Source organism: Macrotis lagotis, chromosome 7 (assembly GCF_037893015.1).
Source record: "Macrotis lagotis isolate mMagLag1 chromosome 7, bilby.v1.9.chrom.fasta, whole genome shotgun sequence".
NCBI lineage: Eukaryota > Metazoa > Chordata > Mammalia > Peramelemorphia > Peramelidae > Macrotis > Macrotis lagotis.
The window spans coordinates 97,300,508-97,322,863 of record NC_133664.1 but is presented as its reverse complement, the minus strand read 5'-3'; the positions used below and the strand labels follow the sequence as shown (position 1 = coordinate 97,322,863).

The window sequence follows — 22,356 nt, the reverse complement described above, 5'->3', positions numbered from 1 at the left end:
CAGGGGTTCAAGGCTGTCACATCTGGCTTAAAAGTGGCCGATATGGGCAGCGGGGGGAGCGGTGCCCCGAATCCGAAGAGGCTGGACGCGTCGTCACGTTAACGTCGGGGCTCCTCGGAAGCTGGGGCTGGTTTGGAGGATCCTAAGCCTCCAGGTTAACGTGAACGGGGGGTTGGGGGGCTGCCTCCCCGCGCCCCCCGACACCGGCCGCTGCTGGGGGCAGCCTCTCGGGAGGGCCGGGGGCGCGCCCGCTGCCTTTGTTCTGGGGGGCTCGGCCCGGGCGGGCGGGCGAGGGGGCCTGGAGGGCGAGGGGCCCGGGCGGGCAGGCAGGCCGGGCGAGGGGGCCCGGCGGGCGGGCAGGGCGGGCAGGCCTGGGCGAGGGGGCCCGGAGGGCGAGGGGGCCCGGCGGGCGGGCAGGGCTGGCGAGGGGGCCCGGCTGGCGAGGGGGCCCGGGCGGGCAGGGCGGGCGAGGGGCCCGGGAGGGGCAGCGCCGAGGCCGCGCGGGCAGCGGCCGGCCGGACACGCTCTGGCGCCGCCGCGGCCTCCGGCCCCGCAGGTTCGCGCTCGTGGCGTGGGGGAGGGGAGCCGGGGCCGTGGGAACTCGGCTCTTCCGGGCGGGCAGCGTCGCCCGTGGCTGGGGGGGGCGCCTTCTTCTGGGGGGCACGCCGGGCCGGGCCGGGCGGGGCGGGCGGGGCGGCGCGACCTCCACCCCGAGGGCCCCGGGCGCCGGAGGGCAGCGCGGAGACGGCCGCCGGGGCGGGCGGTGGCGGGGCCCGGGCCCCGGCGATGGCGTCCGCGGCGGTTGCCCCCCGGGGCCAGGTGCGTGCCGGGCACGGCGGGCAGGGCGGCGGGGCCGGGGCGGGCGCGGCGGCGCGGCGGCGGGAGGTGGGCGGGCCCGCGGCGGGGGGAGGGGAGGAGGAGGGAGCGGGTGTCGGAGGCACGCAGCTCCAGTCCGGGCGGCCCCGGCAGTGCGGGACGCGGCCAGGCCTCGGCGGGACGGCGCCGGACCGCGCCAGGCGCCCGTGGGGCAGGCGGACACGCCGGCGCGGCCTCCCCGGGCCCGGGGGAAGATGCGGGTGAGTGCGGCCGGCCGCGGCCGGGGCGGCGGAGCAGGGCCGCGGCCGGGGCGGCGGAGCAGGCCCGGCGCGGAGCCGCGGAGCCGCGGTGTCGCAGTGACGCCGCCCGCGGCCGAGGCGGCGCCGCGCCGGGCCGGGCCCTCCCCGGCCGGCCGCTGGGGGAGGCGGCGAGGGAGCCGGGGGGCCTCGTGGAGCCGCGCGCCGCGGGGGGAGGGGAGGCCGCGGCGGGGCGCAGCCCGCGGCCCGGGCCTCCTCGGAGCGGCCGCGCCATGCGCCCGGCCCCGGCGCCGGAGGAAGGGGAGGAGGAGGAGGAGGCCGCGCTGGCCTTCCGCTTCCTGGGCGCCTCGTCCTTCCCCTCGTCCCCGGCACCCCCAGCCCCGAGGGGCCGGAGGCGCCTCCGCCCGGCCCGCCGGCCACGAGGAAGGTAGAGAGCGGCCCCTCGGGGACCCCCCCCCCGCGGGCTCGGAGGGGAGGGGGCGCAGGTGCAGCCCCCCGGGCCGGGGGCGCCCCGAGCCCGCTCCCGCGGGGGGCTCCCGCCCGAGCCTTGGGGGCTGGGGCAGCGCTGCCGCCGGTCACCGCACGGCAAACGGCAATTTGTGCAAAATGGAACAACCTTAGATGAGGGTGGCGGCTTTTGAATGAACTTTTGTGACTTTTCCCTCTCTGTTAACATAAACTCTGATGATGATTCTTAGTTGTACAGCAAAGGAGGTGTACGTGTATACGTGTGTATATGTGCATATATATACATATATATGTATATATACATATATGTGTGTGTGTGTGTGTCTCCCTCTCTTGGAATAGCTTGCTCCAGGAAAGGAATCGGAGAAGTCCAATTGTAATCATTATCACTTAGCTTTTCCAAAATGCTAAAAATTTTACATAAAATGATGCTCTAGGCTTACAAACTTGCAGCTTGGCAAGTTTGTCAGAAAATATTCATCCTTTCCATTCCAGGATACCTTGAGAGATTCCTCTCCTCATTTAAAGAAGCCGGGGAAGTTCATTTTTGTAAACTCTGGTTTAAAATTTTTTTAATTGCATTCGTTTTGGAGTGAAAATGTATTCATTTAAAACTTTTTAACTAAAGGTACTGGAATTCTTGCTTCATTTTGACCGCTTTTTTTTTTTGAAGTATTTGATACAGCTTCTTAAATTAGTGAAATATAATGTGGCTAACTCTAGGAAATTGGCTTTTTATTAAAAATTCAGTAATGTTTTGCCAATTGAACATTAGCTTTCAAGATCATCTTTATCACCTTTAAGATCTACATCATCAAGAATTGTCACCGGTTTACAAATTTCACTTCTTTAGGCCTACTACTGTGAGGAACTAGAGTTCCTAGGATCCAGTTTTGGGATAGGCCTTAGAAATCATTAAATTCATTCTTTCCCCTGCAAGTCTCTTCCCATTTTTACAAATGAGGCAGCTAAGACCCAGAGACATAAAGTGACTTGGACATGGTGTCACAGGTTCTTAAATCAACTTTTCTGCGGTCCCTTTTTTGAGCTTTGCAATGATCCCTTTTAAGATGTACTCTATTAAAATTTTTAGAATTCTCTCTCTCCGAGTCCTTTTGAAAAACCAAATTCTCATAAGAATTTAAGAGATCCTCCTGTCCTATTCTTTATCTCCTGTAGTACCTGATATAATAGATACTTGGTTGGTAAAGGATCATTCTTTTTTTTCTTTTTTTTTTAGGTCTTCAGAATATAGATTTGTGCCAAATTGTGGGTCTCGAGCAGCTGGAGGAAATTTTATCAAGTCTTTATTAAAAAAAAAAAATTCTCAGGTCAGCTCATGACGCAGTGAATAGAGCACAGGCCCTGGAGTCAGGAGGACCTGACTGGTCTCAGACACTTAATAATTACCTAGCTGTGTGGCCTTGGGCAAGTCACTTAACCTCATAGCCTTTCAAAAAAAACTTTAAAAATTCTCTTGTATTTTATTATTTGTATTAGATAGAAATTGATTAACGATAGGAGAGAGGATAGAAGTTGAACCTCTGATTTCATGGATGAGTAAGGAAAATTCTGCCAAGACTAGTGAGCACCTGTTTGCAAGTCACAGTCAAAAAGAGTGGCTTTGGGAGCCCAAAGAGGTTTTAAAGGACCCAACTTTGAATCACACTGCCAGATCTTTCTGGGTCTAGAGTCAACTCCTGCTCCACTGTGACATTAATATCTCAGAGTCTTGTCCCTACAATTAAAAAATAATAAGAATTTTTTTCTGATTGTTTCTGTTGTTTAAATTTTGAAAGAATGGAAAGCCAGTGAGAACATTGTGTTCCACTTTATTGGGAAGATGTTCCTTGTTTTAGGTCACAGGTTGCTTCATCTCCATCAGGAGTTATTTTTCTATTACTTGGAGGTTTTCAAGATGTTCCTTGTTTTAGGTCACAGGTTGCTTCATCTCCATCAGGAGTTATTTTTCTATTACTTGGAGGTTTTCTTTTTCATCTGAGTTGATACTTTAAACTTTTAATGCACTTTTATTCTGATCTGTATTATGTGTTCTTTTCTTGCAGTAACAGTATTTATCTTTGTCTTTTCATACTGCTTTGGGAATGATGGGCACTATACTCAATAAATGTTAGCTGAATGAATGAATAAATATTGAGTTGAAATCTAGTTAGTGGTGTATCTAGTCAGACACAATAAGGTAGTTGCTAATGTTCTATGTCACAGTTCATTGTATTATGTATTATACCTTATTCATTCAGCAAGCATTTATTAAGTGCCTGCTATGTATGTACCAGTCATTTTGCTAGGTATTGGAGATACAAAGACAAAAAGTGAAGCAATTCCTGACCTTAAGGAGTTTAAAAATCTATTTTTGGTGTGAGCCAAGAAAAACAACATGTACACGTAAAAGAAAATACAAAGTGTCTACCAAGTAGAAAGTAATTTTGGAGGGTGCCTGAGGAACTGTCAGGAGTGAGGGTCAGGCTTCCTGGTGGAACTGCAGCTGAGCCTTAAAGGAAGCAAGGAATTTGAGATGATTCAGTATGGGTTGCAATCTTTCAAAGGCAGTGAGACTAGAAGTACAATACAAGAAATATGTGGGGTTAAGGGAAACCTAGCAGGCAAACATTACTGCATTATAAAGTTCAGTGAGCATGGAAAAATTAACTAGAAGTAGATGGTGAAGGATTTTTTTTTCATGGTCAGAAACCAGAAATTTGTATCTTACCCATGAGGTGAGGGAGCCAATGAAGGTTCTTGAACCAAGGAATAACATGGTTGAGTTTGGAGAATATTCTCAAATTTGGCAAATGGATTAGAATAGGGAGGGTTGAAGGTAGGGAGATCAATTAGGAATCTCTTTCAGTTGGGAAGAAGAAAGATGTTGAGTGCCTGAACTTTAAGGGTAATGGTTGTGTGAGTGATAGGAAGACATTGTATAGAGGCAGACTAAATCAATATTTACTACTCATTGAATCTGAGGGGTGAATGAAGATGCTTAGTTATGTATCTTTGGTGACTGAAAAGCAGAATTTGGAAAGAAATATAGTAATATTCTCAAATCTGATAGCTGTTATATATGCCAGTATCACTCTTTAAATTCTAAAAATTGATGACCAGATTTTCATTTTTTGGTATTTTTACCTTCCATAGTTGTTTGTTTGTTTTTTTTAACTTTCTGAGTCTGATAGGCTTTTAAGTCCTTATGTGTAGTAGTCAGAAAGTCCTAAGGTATTTTCACATTTGTAAGGAGGAGCTAAGTAGAGCAGTGGATAGAGCATTCTGCCTAATGGAGAACAGCTGAGTTCAAATCTGACCACTGACACTTATTAGCTTTGTGACCTTGAGCAATTCAATTAATCTATTTGCCTCGGGTTCCTCAGTTGTAAAATGGGGATAATAATAGTTCCTTCCTCTTAAGGTAGTTCTGAGAATCAATGTACTAAATTTGTAATGTGCTTGACAAAGGACCTGGTGGCATAATAGGTGCTATATAAAATGCTAGATATCTTTATTGCCATTATTAAAACCAGAATAACAATATTTGATTATAGAGTTTATTCCTCAGTTAACTTTAAATGTCTTTAATTTAAAAAATGGATCTAGCATTTCACTTAAAATAGTATCCTATTTAAGATTTGAAGAAAAGCTTTAATTTGAAAAGGTTTATTTTTCATGTTCTTTATTTGTAATAGGTAAGTATAATAATTGCTTGCATTTATATAGAAGTTGACATATTGCCCAGTGGCCTAGGTACACATAAAAGCCAGCTATATCAAATGAAATAGCTTATGTGTATAACACTTTGCAAATTTTTGTTTTTCTTTCTGTAGTAGACTTGAATTTAGTATTGTTAGTGCCTTCCAACAGTGGCATGTTAAATGTTTTATCCTCAAATACATTTAGAAAATCTTTATGAAAGGTCAGTTTTGAAGGAATATTAAAATAAGATTATAAAAAGTCACAATAATGACCTTTTTTTTCCTTTGTGAAAATCTTATTGAAGCAGTATAACAAACATTTTCTTTAGAAAGCAAGAGCGATAGAAGAGGGAAATAAAGGATTTACTTTGAATTAAGACAAAGGAATTTACCTGTAGCAGAACTTTTCCATTAGAGATCAGTACATATTCAACTGTGTAGTAACTAATAGTGATGGTAGGTGACATTTATAAATGTGATTGACTTCCAAAGATGATTATATTCTCTTTCTCTCGCCCTTTTATTCAAGTGAAGGGACCCATTCATGCTAAAGTGGAAAAGTACTGGATTCTGCAGTTCTGTGGCATTATTGGTATTTATTTATGTTATAGCTTATCAGCCCCAGCAGAGGTTTTGAGAGCTAGAATGGTGAAAAGGGAGGAATGCAGAACTTGGTGTCTGGAAAGCCATAAGTTTGTATTTTGGCTCTAACACTTAATGTGACTTTCAGTATCATTAACCTCCCTAAGTAAGCTCTGATCACCTAATCTGTAAAATGGGAAAAATAACACATGACACACACCCCCCCAATAAGAGTCTAAGCCCTGATTTCAGAGTCATAGATGGAATTTATTACCTTGAGATTTAACCTATGCAGATCTTATGGGAAAATTTGCCTTCCTTCTGGGGTGAATTAACACCTCCTAGGCATTTTGCATATTTTGTGATTTGAAGTAAAAGTTGTCTTGTATCTAATATTCATTGTTACTGAGTGTATTTTCTGGATAATTTATTCACTTATTTTCAATCACTAAGTTCAATGATTTTTTTCCCCAAATTAAAATTTCAGTGGGGGATGAACCTGAACTATATCTTATAGAATCCATTGCTTACTTCAGGGCAAAGCTCAGTTATCTAGTACAGTTTTTCTGGATTCTTAAAATTATTAGTACCCTTGAAATTGCTTTGTGCTACTTTCATATACTTAGATACATACTGTAACCTCTCAGAATGCAAGGAACTTGAGCATACTACTTTTCTTTCTAAATCCTTTTTTAAAAACTTAGGTATCCCCAGTATCATGTTTTTGCAGAAAGTAGGTACTCATAGTTGTTGAGTGGCATTTTTCTACCTTATTAACATTCTCGTTTTTTTAAAAATTCTTTTCTTTTTCATTAGGGTTCAGATAGAAATGGGTTAGAAGAAAGTCATTTTTCTGCTATTTTTACATTTATTCTGTGAACAGTTGTGCAAATGTATGACATGACTGCTTTTTATGAGTGAATGAATGAAAATACAAAATGTCAAGTCTCTACTGTCAAGTAACTTACATACTCTATTTGTGAGAGACAATGTGTAATTGAAAATTCAGGTGCTAGGTAGGTAGAAAGGCCTGCAAGTTCTCCATTTCTACAGAAAGAATAGAGATGGTAACTTCCATTATAATTATACTGTGAGTAACTAGGTTAAGTTAATTAATTGAGAAAGAGGCTAGGGATATAAAATCATTTCCTCTCTACTCAACAAAAGCATCTTCAGGATAGTATCAATAAAAGACAGGATGATGGGAATGCAATATATCACATTCTGCTTCCCTCAGGCTTTCACTTCCCTAGCTAGGAGTCTGTTGTGAAAGCTTCTCATTCTTTGTAATTTGATGGTTGTGATGCTCTGGTGTTATGGTATCTATTAAAATGAATTTTAAAAGATTATTGAACCCAGGCATTTATGGGCAATATTTATTACCAGTAGTAATGTTTTTGGACAGTACACATTTCTTCATTGGTATGGTAGAACTGAATTCTTGATGAGAAAATTCCTACAGTACAGATGTGTTTACAGTACTTCAGGTATTTGACCTGCATCTCATACAAGTCTTAGAGAGTTGCCTTAGAGATGAGTAGAGAGAAAAAAGTAGGATCAAACAGACATATGTCATAGGTGGAATTGAAACCTAGGTCTTTATGATATGGGATTAGCTCTTTATCCACCACAATAGTGTTATCTCATTCCATTTTTCTTCTCCCAGGGGATAAAACAAATTAGTTTCTTGCTGATATTTAACGTTCGATAGCCTGTTGCACAGGCGGATAAAATTAGCTGTATTTTGTAGCTGAATATCAAATAAAGAATTAGGGTGTAATTTTATTGTGTAGGTTTCTTAGTACAACTTTATTAGTAGACAGAACATCATAGTTAGCATAGCTAAGTACTTCATCTTGTTCCTATATGATTTTGATCTTTGTTAAAACATTGCAAAATCTTTTAGTACCATGACTTGAAAACTAAAGTTTAAATGTTTTTATTTGTCTAAGTAATTGTGGCTAACTGTTTGGACTATGGTTCTGGTCAAGTAATGAACAGTTTGCATACAGAGTTGATACATAATTCTCCAGGATATTTGAAAGCCTGATTTATAGTATTTTCTTCTGAATTTCTCAAGTATATTTTTTGGCACCAAATCATGTCTTACTAGTTATTTGGTGGATGCTAAATTTTAATTGTCTTCAATGATGTTTTGCATATTTTCTGTTAAATTACATGAATCAGGTCAGTACATATTTATTTTATTGCCTACTAAAGACTTTTTTTTTGTATTCGCAGCTATAACCCAGGGTCCAGCCATAGTAGCCACTTAATAAATGCTGATTTATTAATTTCTGATGGAGAAGACGACACACAATATGGGGGAGGGGGAGGAGAAGGTATGACTTGAGACACTAGGGTGGATTAGGCCTTTGTGCCTCTACAGAGGAAGTGTTTGGGAGAAGTTTAGTACTTTACCCCTCCAATCAGAGAGGTTAGCATCCTGGTAATGAGAAATTGGTGAGCTTACCTTGAAAGGAGCATCATTCTGAGGAGTTGATAGCAGGCAGAACAACAAATGCAAATCTTCATTGATCTCTAAGTCTGATCTCCTTAAAGATAGTTCTGTGCCAATAGGTTTTTGATTGAATTAATGTAGTTGTCATCCATGGACTGTTCTTGGATCTTAGCTGTTTCATAGATTATAGCTTGATGAAAACCACATCTGCCCACATTTGACAAGTATAGTAGTGTATACTTATCCGTCATCACTGTTGATATCTGTTGCAAAACTATTTCTGGGTTGTTGCTTTGAGGTTTTGGGAATTACTTGTTTTGGTCGGTTGTTTTTTTTACCTGTTATCAGGTACATTAATAATGTCTTTGAATCATATTCCTCCTTTTTGTTGTGGAAGTCTTTAGAGTTTTACTAGGGTGGTGGACCCCCATGTTTCATATTTTTTATAAGATACTTTCTGAAACTATCAATCTATTTACAATTCTAAAAATGTCATTAAGATTGAAATTGCATAAGCTTTGATTTCTGAATGCTAGTCTTGTGTTTGAATATATTTAAAGAATTTTTTATCTTTAAAGATCTGCTGGAGAAGAAAAGGCATTTTTAGGCATCACCATCATCCATTGATTCCAGTTTCAGTTTAAAGTCTGTAGTCTCTATTTTTCCTTAGCATACATTAAGAATTTTATAACTTACTGCATCCAAATGACATTTTTCTGCCTTTGGAGATGATTCCGTGAGATGAAGGAAACTACTTAATTTTTTCTTGATTTATCTGTACAACATGATGTCTTCTAATGATTGAGATATTTTTCATTCACCTTGTAGAATCAGGAAGCCATATTTAGTTACATAGGAGAGTTAATAGAGCTAGGCAGAACCATAATTGATTATTTTTGACTGTCTTGTGTTATCTACATGATCTAAATAAATAAAGTTTGTCCATGTATTTCTTACTGTCCTTTTGTGTTTTGTATATTGAGCAGAAGGAAACCATGAGTTCAGAATTGGACAAAATGTTCTAAAAATAATCAACAAAGGCAATATAATTAATGTTAGAGTGCTCTTTGGTAGCTTATATAATAATTATCAAATTGATCAGAAGTTGTTCTTCGTTATTCTGGGACATTTTTGTTCTTAGGCCACTATATATTTTGAAATTTTGTTTTAATATTTTGTTTAAGATACCTATATACTTGTTGTTAAAATAAACTCTGAATGCTTTTTCTAAAGGACAGGAACATATCATTGGAAGATTTGCTGAGTTTTTTTTAAATCTTCTTGGAGTAGACATATGAGGTCTTCTGTTAAGAAAAGGTGATCTCAGACCTGTCTGATTGGAAGGTCATAAAATTGTTTGCTGGTGCCACTGCCAAGTTTTTGATGCAATAATTGCATGTTGTATCTGTCACCCTGCTTCTGCAGAGAAGTTAGAATTTGCCACCTCTGACATTATATCAGTTCTTCATTATATCAACATACACAGACTTTCCACTTGATTCTGCTTCTGTTTTCATTGTATTGGACTTCTTGTAACTAATTAGAGCATATATTTTCTGTATTCTCTCTCTCTCTCTCTCTCTCTCTCTTTTAGGTTTTTGCAAGGCAAATGGGGTTAAGTGGCTTGCCCGAGGCCACACTGCTAGGTAATTATTAAGTGTCTGAGACCAGATTTGAATCCAGGTACTCCTGACTCCAAGGCCGGTGCTTTATCCACTAAGCCACCTAGTCACCCCACCATATTCATTTTCTATGGAGATCTTTTTTTGTCTCATTTCTTTACTTCTCAAGTCTTGTGTGAAAAATGTTCAGGGATGTTGAATTTTTTTACTGCTGGTTGATTCTTTGTATTATCTAAAAACTTTTTTTTATTTTTTTTTTAGGTTTTTTTTTTTGGCAAGGCAATAGGGTTAAGTGGCTTGCCCAAGGCCACACAGCTAGGTAATTATTATTAAGTGTCTGAGGCCACATTTGAACTCAGGTACTCCTGACTCCAGGGCCAGTGCTCTCTCCTAGCTGCCCCTAAAAACTTTTTTTTAATCTAAAAACCTTTTTTTGACTTTTACTATCACTTGCAGATTAAGAAAATCTATACATGTTTTTATTTTCCAGATATCTTTCCATTTACTTCTTTTTTTTTTGGTTGCCTTTGATTTGGCAGATAGTTGGATCTATCAGCTGGATATTGATATACTATTCCAGTATCTTTCTGCAGATTTTAAAGTTTTCTCAAGATGTTTCTGATATAGTGATTATTCAGTAAGTATTTGATATGTGCCAGGCACTGTACTAAGCCCTGGAAATACAAAGACAAAGGTTCAATTTCTACCAAAGCAGAATAGCTTGCTCTGTCCCTGGGGAAGTTTTAATTTGAGAAAATTCCTGAGCTTAGTGATTGAAAATAAGTAATTATAATTAATAAAGAGTCATTCTCAAGGTAACAGTGTGTATTAGTTACAGGAGAACTTTTATTCCAAATCACAGAAAATGCAAAGGCCTGAAAGTTTTGACTCACTGTAGAAGAAAGGTAAAATTTCCCATCAAATCTACATAGGTCAAATAACCATCTTATGGTAATAGTGGAGGGGGATGTGGAATCCCATTTATTTCTCTGAATCATGGCTTAGACTCTTGCTTTGGGCGTCATGCATTATTTTCCCCATTTTAAAGATTAGCCAAATTTAAACTCCGATCTTCCCGACTCTTAAGTCAGATGCTCTGTTCATTGTACCATCTAGCTGCCCTTTTTAATTTTTTTTTAGGTTTTTTTTTTGCAAGGCAGATGGGGTTAAGTGTGCCCAAGGTCACACAGCAAGGTAATTATTAAGTGTCTGAGATCGGATTTGAACCCAGGGTACTCCTGATTCCAAGGCCCATGCTTTGTGCTTTATCCACTAAGACACCTAGCCGCCCTGCCCTTTTTAATTTTAAGATGACCCTATTTCCACTGACTCTCTTCCCCTGAACTCTCTAGACTGTCTCTCAGACTCATGTCCCACCCACTCATGTCTCTACCCACCTTAGTCATAACCCCTTTTCCTCCTTTTGAAGTTTTGCTTATTCCTTTTTCTTTTCTCTCATTATTTCTTTCACTTTTTTCCCCATAAAATTCCCCTTCCTCTTCTCTGCTTCAACATGTTTTGTTAGTTTTTAAATTTTCATTTTCTTGTCCTTATTCCATTCTTTTCTTTATTTAAAATTTTTGTATCTCTCCTAGACTTTTATTCTACGATTCATAATTCTTATATTTATCTAGTCCCTTTTGAGTTTCCATGTTATTGATTTTATAGAGCTTACCTTTGCTGCCCCTTTTTTCCCCACTTTGCAGTGCTTCTCTCTTAGAAATATCAGTTCCTGCCAAATAAAGAAGATAGCCCATTGAAGAAATTTTCTTTTGACTCTAATCATACAGTTCATTATTAAATTTTGTTCTTCCCTTTACCATTTTCCTTCCTTTTTTCTATGAAATCATCTCCCTGAGTCCATATTCTTTCACTTTTTTGCATGAAAGTTTCCTCTCTTCTCCTGAAGTAGGATGAATGGTTTCTCTAAACATCAAATCCCTAGAGATTATATCTTTCATTAGGTCCTTATTTCACTTTACATAATATATCTCTTCATCCCTACCTTTCATCCTTTTCTTTCTCCTTGTTTCAGTCCCCCCCTTTGCCTCCCCTCTTATTTGTAGACTTTCTTCTGAGAGACTATGTTAAATGACTTGCCCAAGGGCACACATAGCCAGATTTAAACTGATGTCCTCTTGACTTCAGAGCCTATATCCACTGCTCCACCTCATTGCCCCTTATGTTTTCTTTTGACTTTTATTACTTTTCACCTCAATTTATTATTAATTATTATAATTAATTATTATTAATTCCCAATTTATTCCTACTCAGGCTTGTTAATTTCTTTGGTCAGACTTGCCACCATGGGCTCTATAGACCATGCCTTCTGCTTTCATAAAGCTTAATATTTTGAAACCTGTCCATACTTCTGCTTTCATAAAGCTTAATGTTTTGAAACCTATCCTTAACTTCTTACTGGGGATTCGTATTATCTTAAGAAGAGGACCTTCTGTCTCATTATTGACCCTCTGATTCGTTTTCTTTGGTCTTGTAATATTCATTCAAACATGCCTGGATACTTTTAGCTGATCTGGAAATCATTTTCTATTTTACTACTAATTTTGATTCATAATTTATATGTTTATGATGAAGATCTTTAGCTCACTTTTCTTTGATAATTTCAGTCTTTTCCCTTATATTCCATTTTACTTAGTTTCTTACTCCTTCCTTCCCCTTTGATGGTTGTTTCCCCAAGGTTGTACCTGAAAGCCATCTTAACTTCCTTCCATAAGTTGGCGGTTAACATCACTGATCTTAGTGTCTGCCCCAAGGGACCCTTAGATTGATAGTTGGGAATTGTACTCTTTCCCTTTTCTGGTTGAATTCTTTTGCAATACAAAGTACTGCCATACTACTGTCTCAAACTATTAATAAGCTTCTGCTTTTTGATTCTTAGTGGTTTATAAGGAGATTTTAGATTTGAGCTCTTTTGCAAGACCATGACTGGAATTGTTGGGAGGGAATCCTGGTTAAGTGCTTTAATAGTTATGTATTAACCACCTTTGCAGCAAGTTCCTTGGATTGTGACCTCATTAGAGTTCTAGACCAGTGGTATTAAACTACAATAGAAATGGATTTCTAGACCTCTGAGCTGCAAGTTTGGCATTTTTGCCCTAGATTATGGGGACAGCTAAAATTGCTTTTTCTCTTGTGCACAAAGTAGGAACTCTTGTTCTTATTTTGGAGGTTTTTGAGAGGTAGTGAAGTTATAGTAAAGGCTCAGTTCTCCATCTTATTGGTCACATCTCCCTGAAATTCTTCTTTTCATTTTCTAGTTTAGCCAAGAGTGGACTGGGTTTTTACTGTTTCATTTCTAGACCCTATGCAAAGGCATTTCTTAGGATATTTATGCAAAATTCAAATATGATAAAGCAGCTTAGAAATTCAATAGAATTTTTACTAGGATTTTACCTGTCCTGACAGTTTTTAACATTAAAAAATAGAAAATTTCTCTTTTAAAAATATTTTAGTATTTTAGTGGATCTGTGATCTCATCAATGTGAACATTCTTTCATCAGATCAGATCTGAATCTAATTCATTGTCACTTGTTACATATTTACATACTTATTTTAGTCGATCAGTGGATTGGCAGTCTAATTGCAGTTTATAGGTTGGACAATAGGCATTCTCCGCCCCCCCCCCCATATACTTGTTGAACCAGTCTCTGGAGTATTTATGAATATTAAAAAGAACATCTGGAGGATCTTGCCATCTACAGGAAATCCTATTGATTTTGGATCATGACATTGACAAAGATTTTTGGTAAGCATGCCTCTTTATTTTTAATTGACTCTTCGATATCAGAGGGTTATTGATTAAGTTATCTCTATAGTTGCATTTGTCAGTGCATCTTGTGTGATTAATGGCATCAGCTAAGTGATGAGTTGAACTCTGAAAATGAATCTTGGATTTCTGTATGTGACATAATAGCTAGATGATACAATCGGTATAAGTGTTAGGTTTGGAGTTGGGAAGACATGAGTTCAAATTCTGACAAGTCACTTGAATAGGAAATATAGCCTCTTTTGTCCTCAAATGCATTTATTTGTGAAATAGGAAAAAACATTTAGCTTATTGGATTGTTGTGAGGACCAAATAGTTAGACATGTACAATGCTTTTGCAAACTTGAAACTGCTTTGGAAATGCTAGTTACTTTTAATACTCTTAGGAGGCTCTTATATAGGGGTAGAATGAATTTAAACAAGAACTGGTAGCATTATGTTTTCTTAAGAGTCTTGAAAATATAATAATAATAATAATAATAATAATAATAATAATAATAATAATGTTTGTCCTTCATTTTTGAATAAGATGATGACATCAGGGAGGTGATGCCATGACAAGCATGTGAATTGGATTTGAATGAGAGAGTGCTGTGCTAAGTCACCAGTCACACTTTATCCTCCAGTCATCTGGGTCCAGTGACCATATGGATGAGGACAACTGAAGATGGTCCTGGATGTGAGGCAGTCAGAGTTAAGTGACCTGCCCAAAGTCACACAGCTAATAAGTGGCACATGTCTGAGGCTGGATTAGAACTCTCATTCCCCTGAATCCAAGGCCAGTGCTCTTATCCACTGCACCACCTAGCTGCCCTTCTCAGTGGATAATAGGTAGAGAATGAGGCATTTGACCTTAGATCTGATTTCTCTTACTTTGTTAAAGGGGTTCTATTACAAGGAGTGAAATCAGAGTGGATGGGAGTTTTGGGGAAGTGTATACAAGGATGGGGAAAAACTTTTTTAAAAAATATTTTATATTTCCCCCATTTTGAGAAAACTTAATGATAAGATGTGTTTAACAACACATTTTGTTTTTTGGTCTACTGATATACTGAAAGTATAAGACAATGAAGGGAAATCAGCCATGTCTTTCCTAAGTATGTAACAACTATTTGGATAAAAAAAATGTAGGGAGGAGAGGTTATTTATTTATGAAGTTTGGAGATCACTTCTATAGTAAATAGGATTTACAAGTCCTCTTTAACAAAAACAAACAAAAAACACAATCCTCATCACTCTGATCTTCTGATCTGTGAGGAGCTAGTTAAAATACTGAGTCAGTCTAGTCTTTAGGTGACAGAAATAGAATCCATTACAAAATCCCAATCTGAGTTCTTTCCAACTCAGGAGGACCTTTTAGAACTTCTGTTCTGTGAGCATGGCTTTTGAGATCAGATCACATCTGTGCCCTCAGGGAGCAGCATCACAGTAAGGAAAAGAAAGAACAGACATATTTTTGGTTAGTAAACTTTATTTTTTGGGATGTATTGTATTTGTCATGTCAGAAGTCAAGTCACAAAAGTTAGTTACAGTGAAGGCCTTCTCAGGTGTACAGTAATACACAAGGAGCAGCATTTGCAAATCTACTCTAAACTGAAAAGGAAGATGACACAATTTCCAAATCTAATAGCTTCTACTCAATTTTCATCCTTTGCTATCTTATCAAAGCATTTGAAACTTTAAATTACTTTCTCTTCTTGAATATTATTTCTTCTCTGGGTTTAAAATGCTTCTCTTTCTCATTTGCTTTCCATCTAACTGTTCCTTTCTCTAGAACTTCAGTATTTTCATCCACTTAAATAACTAACCTGAGGACCTGGATTTAGTGATATATTTTGATAGATTGTGTCCTAAGAAGGAGAGATTGCTAAATAAAATTAGTAGAAGAGATTCTAAGGCAGCAATGGGAAACGGCATATTTTGACTACCATCCATGCATGCACCCCTAAGGGATTAATGAGTCCAGGGAGGTTAGTGAGATGGAAGGATCTTTTAGAGTTTTGGGGGGGTTTTTTTGTATAGCTTATTCAAAATGAACTGTTTGGGTCAGATGAAGTCCCTGTATCTGTGATATCAAAACTAAACAAGTACAGCAATGCTGATATTTGTTCTAGTTTGTTGTAATTTGTTATCTACAAGTCACTGTCATTATTGATTGCTCTTAGGATGTTGTACTTCCCTTGATTCTAAAGCAAAGCATTTTGTAGATTTCTGTTTCAATAGATTTGTTTCCACAGCTATCTTTTGTTATATGAAATCATAGGCTTATAGATTTAGAACTGCAAGACACCTTAGGAGTCATTAAGTCTACCCTTTTCATTTTATACAAAAGGAAACCCTCCAAAGAGGTTAAGTGAATTGCCGTTCATCTCACAGGAAGTATCTGAAGAAAAATCTGAATGAAAGGTTTTCCTAACTCCCAAGTCCAAGATTCTGTCTCCCTCATTATACTTCCTCTCATGATCTCCCACATTCCTCTTTCATGTTTTTATACATGGATTTGTATTCTAACACTATATTGGTCTTGACTGGGCTATCTTTATGCTTGGCAAGAAGATTCAGAGTTGTGGCTGTGATTCTTTCTGGACTCTTGGCTTCATTATTGTATTACTTATAATGGTTATAATCCCAAGTCAATATCTCTGTCCATTCCCTAATTTTTTGTCATTGACAGTTTATTTGAATAGGTCTGTGTGAATTGTTTGCTTTCAATTTTTTTTTTAAGGTTTTTGCAGGGCAAATGGGTTTAAGTGGCTTACCCAAGGCCACACAGCTAGGTAATTATTAAGTGTCTGAGGTTGGATTTGAACTCAGGTACTCCTGACTCCAGGGCTGGAGCTCTATCCACTGTGCCACCTAGCTGCCCCCCTTTTTTCTTATCTTTATACATTCTTTTATCTTTGTCTTCACTGACTTTTGACCTTTCCCATAACTAGTAGCTAGTCCATTGTGACAGTAGAATCTGATAGGGTTCCCTCAACACTAACTAGTTTTTTCCTTTCTGTTAAGATATAATCAGCTTCATTTTTTTGTGATGATGTTCAATGCTCACCATATCCAGTACCTACTAACTTTTGTTGAGAAGTAATATTCATTATGAGACTTCCAAGTAGTTTAAAAGTCCTTAGTCTGTTCCCCCTCCCCAAATAAAATCCCTTCCTTTCCTTTTTTTCTTTTTAATTAATAAACATTTTTCCTTCCACACCCCAAATGAGGTGAAAAACGTGTAACAAATATGCAGAGAAACTCACTTTTATTCTCACCTTTATTTCTCCATCCTTTTATCCTTTGTAATAGACATTGACATTGAAGCTTGAGAACATTCTAATATCAAATAAAATTTTTTTTCTTAATAGGTTCCCATAACCAACAAATTTATTACCAAGTGACCAACCTAGAAACCTCTGAGTCCTTAGCTGGGCTGCCCCTATGTTGTGATTGGAACAGGCTGCATTGTTACACCAATATAATTCCCCAGCCTTGTAAGAGTTAGAATAGCATTCCAATATTTAATTTGGTGTAATGTATAGTGTGTGTATAATTCAGAAAAATAATTTGTATAAAATCATTAGGAGTCAAAGACTTTCTCAAGTAATCGATGGTTCAGTTTGAAACTTTTGGGATGATGTGGGGGACGTATGGGTTGTTTGGGGAATTTTTTGTTATTTGTTTGTTTTTTACATCAGTGTCTTTCTTCTGTTCATCAGTTTAGATTTTAAAAAAATTTATTGATAACTCTGCATTTATCACTAAATGCCTCTCCTCTCCTTTCAGAGAGCCTTCCTTTGTTACAGGGTTTTTGAGGTTTTGAGGGGGTGGGATTTTTTTTTTTTTGAGAAAAGGGGGAAGTAAAAGAACCAGCAAAATATATCAGTACAGTGGGGGGAAAATGACTATATATTATATTTTCACAGTCATGGACACTTAGTGCATATTACTTTTTACTTCACTTTTTTTTGAAGTTAACATGTAAGGTATTATTAATCTTGAAGATTTCAGACTGAAAGTAGTTTACTTTTTAACTGTAGAGAAGAATTGGTTGTTTTTTTTTAATGTATTCTAATTTAATGTATTCTTCATATTATAAGTGTACTCTGTAGAATTTTCTTTTTGTCTTGACCTGTGATTTCCTTGGTACAGAAGAGTTCCTGTTGTATTGGATTGTATTTTATTGTTGTATTGACTTCTCACTGTCAAATCTATAGTTTATAGAGAGTTGCCCAAGGCATGGAGAGGTTAAGTGACTTGTTCTTTGTCCAAGCTAGTTTGTATGTCAGAAGTTGCATTGAACTTGAACCTTTTCCCAGCCCATTCTGCCTATACTCTATGCCCCTTTTATCACCTTCTAAAAGAGAATATGGAGTCCAGGTTCTTAACCTAATTTCTGTGAGTTTAAGTTTTTTTTCCCCCAATAATTATGTTTCAATATAATTGGTATACTTTGTAAAGCAATTTATTCTATTTGTGTTTTTTAAACCATTCCTAGAAGGGTTCTCTATAGGCTTCCCAGATTGATATATGAATCTCTGATGCACAAATAGTTAAGAACCCCTGATCTATAGGTTGTATTTTGATTAATTGAATCTTATTTTACATGCTCTGAGGAACTCTCAAAAACATTACTTCACAAGCTGATACCAAAGAAATAGTTCAAAAGACTATTGAACGATAAGCTATTGTTTGGATAAGATAATCCAACCAATGCAGGGAGATTGGAGACAGGAGATGATGCTATTTAAGTCAAGTGACTTCATTTTTGGAAATTTGCCAATTCCTATTTGAGAGGATTGGGAAGACAGGAAAAGAACAAAGGCACAGGCTCTCTCCGAAGGTTAAACTGGAAAATGGGGGGGGGGGTGACGACAAGAGGCTGCCATAAAAGGAGTAATCAGTAGATCATTTCCCCCCATTCCCCAATATTTGTTTGCTGTTGGTAAGCTACAGTGAGAAGAATAGATTATACTTGGCTTTGTATTAAAAGATAAAAGTTATATAAATACCGCAAAAAGGGGTATTGGAATAATTGGAATAATAGTCTAATCAATTTAATGTATTAGGCTTTCTTAAGATGGGGCATACCTTCTCTGTGTCATTCCCTAATATTTTTCATTTTACTTTTTCTCTTATACATTGCTTTAAAATTTAAGCAGTAGGTTGGTTTTTTTTTTTTTTGGTTGGTTGGTTGGTTTTGCAAGGCAAATGGGTTTAAGTGGCTTGCCAAAACCATACAGCTAGGTAATTATTAAGTGACTGAGACCGGATTTGAACCCAGGTACTCCTGACTCCAGGGCTGGTGCTTTATCCACTGCGCCACCTAGCTGCCCCAAGCAATAGGTTCTTAATTGTAGCAATGTTTATTAATTCATAAAATTTATTAGGAAATAATATTTTCAATTTGGATATTTGAGATCTTTTCTTTCTTTTTAAAATTTATTTAAGGCAGTGGAGTTAAGTGACTTGCCCAGGGTCACACAGCTAGCTAATTATTGAAGTTCTAAGGCTGGATTTGAACTCAGGTCCTCCTGACTCCAGGGCCTGTGCTCTACCCCCTGCACCACCTAGCTGCCCCTGGGATCTTAATCTTTTTCTTTTCTTTTTCAAAGATTTTTTTTATTTTAAGTTATATAATCCCCCCCCAATTTTGCTTCCCGCCCCCCCCCCCATAGAAGGCAATTTACTGGTCTTTACATTGTTTCCATGGTATACATTGATCCAAATTGAATGTGATGAGAGAAAAATCCTATCCTTAAAGGAAGAAAAATAAAGTATAAGAGATAACAAAATTACATAATAAGATAATAGGGTTTTTATTTTCTAAATTGAAGGTAATAGTCTTTGGTCTTTGTTCAAACTCCACAATTCTTTCTCTGGATGCAGATGGTATTCTCCATTGCAAATAACCCAAAACTGCCCTTGACTGTTGCACTGATGGAATGATCAAGTCCATCAAGGTTGATCATCCCCATGTTGCTGTTAGGGTGTACAGTGTTTTTCTGGTTCTGCTCATCTAGCTCAGCATCAGTTCATACAAATCCCTCCAGGCTCTGGGATCTTTTCTTAATAGTTATATATATATATATATATATATATATATATATATATATATATATATATATATATATATATATATAAAATATAAACAAGTCTTTTGTAGGTATATGATTTCCAGTCCTGGTTTTATACTAAGGGTATTGTAAAAGTTCTTGAAATAAAGCTTAATTTCCTTTAACTCTACACTATGCCTTTTTTTCATGAGGAATATTATTACTGGATGGAATATTGGTAGGACATTACAATTTGCAACATGTTTAGAAGTTTGGTTGACTTAATATGATTTATAGAGAGGGTTGCATTAATTTATTATGATGGGCAAAAAAAAAAGTAAAAGACCAAGGCCCTTAACTATCAAGTAACTATCAAGTAGCTAAGAGCCTGGTAGGGCTGTATATCAAGTCCATGGTTGAGTACAAGAGTACAAGATATATAAGGTAGAGATGATTCTCACTTAGTGGCAAATCTTGTTTTCGTTCAATTTAACCAAGCATTTTGGTAGCACATGATTTAAAAAACCAAACATGTTTTAAAATACATCTGACTTTACAAAAGTTGCCTTTCAATATATCCACATTGGCTGCAATAATGATTTCATGTTCGTAACATTTTTGTAATGATTTTTTTGAAACTAGAAAACAAGATGATATAGTGAAAAGGACTTACATTCAGAATTGGTGGGAATGAGTTCTATTCCCAGCTCTGCTTGCTGTTATTTTGAGCAAATTATTCTATTGACCTCAATTGAGGAAGTTAGGCTAGGTGATCTATAGTGTTCTTCCTGTATCTTAATAGAATATCAAACTGTTTTTGATCTCCATGAGAAAATTAGTATTGTCATACTTCTGTGACTAAGAAGACATGATTCACCTGGACCAGGAGATTAGGCCTAGATAACTTTTGACCAACTTCAGAAAACAAAAAGGGCCAAGGTTTGTCGCTATTGAGGAATATTCACAAGTTCTAAAGATCCCCAAATAGCAGTACAAAAAGTTTTTCTGCATCATTGGAATAGATTTACACTCATGGAATAACACTTACTTGATATGTAGGTTCCTCTCATGTTTGATTTCAAAGTCACTTTTTAGTTATGACTCATTGATTTATTCTAACTGAGAAGGAACTAAAAGACAAGTCCTGTTGAAGTCAAAGCATGTAACTTTATAAAGTAATGTTTGAATGACTAAGGATATAAAGATATCCTGTATTTGCTTTTGACCAAACTACTGTACCATTCTTAAGAGTTGATGTGTTATACTCTGGTACAGACAAAAAGAATTAGACCTTTATTGGTATTACTTCACTCAGTGAAGTTAACATGAATTCCCAGAAGATCAGATGCCCTAGTAGTATATGTATAAATACTCGAATGCCTCCAAAACAAAAATAAATTATTTCTTTTTCATTATATGCTATTTTATAATATTCTTGTTATCCCTTTAGATAATTAGATTGATTATAATGTCATGATATTTTTGTACCTAAAGGTCAGTGGAAGTCCTTTTAAGTATAGAAAAAGCCAAAAACTTCAAATTCAATACTTTATGTATATATGTACACGAAATATTTGATGGACTAGTCAATTGCATACTTTTCTCCCAGGTTTGTTAATTATAGCATGACATTCATTTTGTGTCTTTTCCAGGGCTTAATAGAGAACATACACAAAATATTTGTTCTAAAATTATTTTTTTCTGTTATGGACGTTTTATTTCCTCTCTTAATTTCACTTGATATTCTGATCATGAGTGGATAGAACAGTTGGTCAACATGGGTAGCACTTATCAAGTATTAAGTCTTACCTGTTTTCCAAAGCAGATGTTGAAATCATAGTCAACATTACATTACACCAGGCACTGGCTCAGATGGCCAAATTCTGGGTTATGTTGTAAAGAGAGTTACTGTTTGTGAATTGGTTGAAATAGGGAATGTCCACAGGTCTAATTGAGATTATTTGAAACTGTGACTAAGCCATATTTTATTCAAAAAGAAACTTAGGAAGTATGATTCTTTGGTCTTTTGGTCCATTTTACATATATTAGCTCAGTTTATCCTTACAAAAGCATTGAGAGATAGATACTGTATTCCCATTTTTAGGACCAGAGAAGTTATGGAATTTGCTCAGGGTCACACCAGTTAGTATCTGAGGCAGCATTGCAATCTTGTGATTGCAAATCCTGTGCTCTAACTCCTATACCTCTCTGCCTACATAAACAACCTCCTGCCTAGAAACTATTTTCCTCCTTGCCTCAATTCTTTTAACATGACATTCAAGGTCTTATACTTTTGACCCCACACCTATCTTTACAGCCTTCTATCTCAGTATTACCCATTAATTAGACTCTACTCTAACCAGACAAATCTTCTGCTCAAAAGTCTACTTTGATTTCTTGTGGTTTATAGGCCTGCAAATCACTCTGGTTCTTTTAGATTGGCAACAAAGGGTCTCAGGCTAAACCCACTTGGCCATTGTTTGGACCCTGATTGGCTCAGAATGAATTCAAGTCGCAATTATTTTGGGGGGGGGGGGGCAGAAACTGAGGATTTTTCCCCTCCTCAATTATTTTTTTTTGACTATGTATAAGAGATTCTTGGTTTCTTTTCTTTT

At 38.2% G+C, this 22,356-nt stretch overlaps 1 protein-coding gene across 2 annotated transcripts in view; it reads left to right on the top strand.

Moving 5' to 3' along the window:
• Positions 1 to 695: 695 nt before the first annotated feature.
• Positions 696 to 22,356, top strand: part of CUL1 (cullin 1) — a 121,464-nt gene continuing 99,803 nt past the window's right edge. The window contains exon 1 of one of the 2 annotated variants that reach the window (XM_074193459.1): positions 696 to 819. The gene's annotated coding sequence lies outside the window, so the exon portion shown is untranslated. Of the gene's footprint in view, positions 820 to 960; positions 1,077 to 22,356 lie in introns of those variants that run through there. The other variant, XM_074193460.1, reaches the window with a different exon arrangement.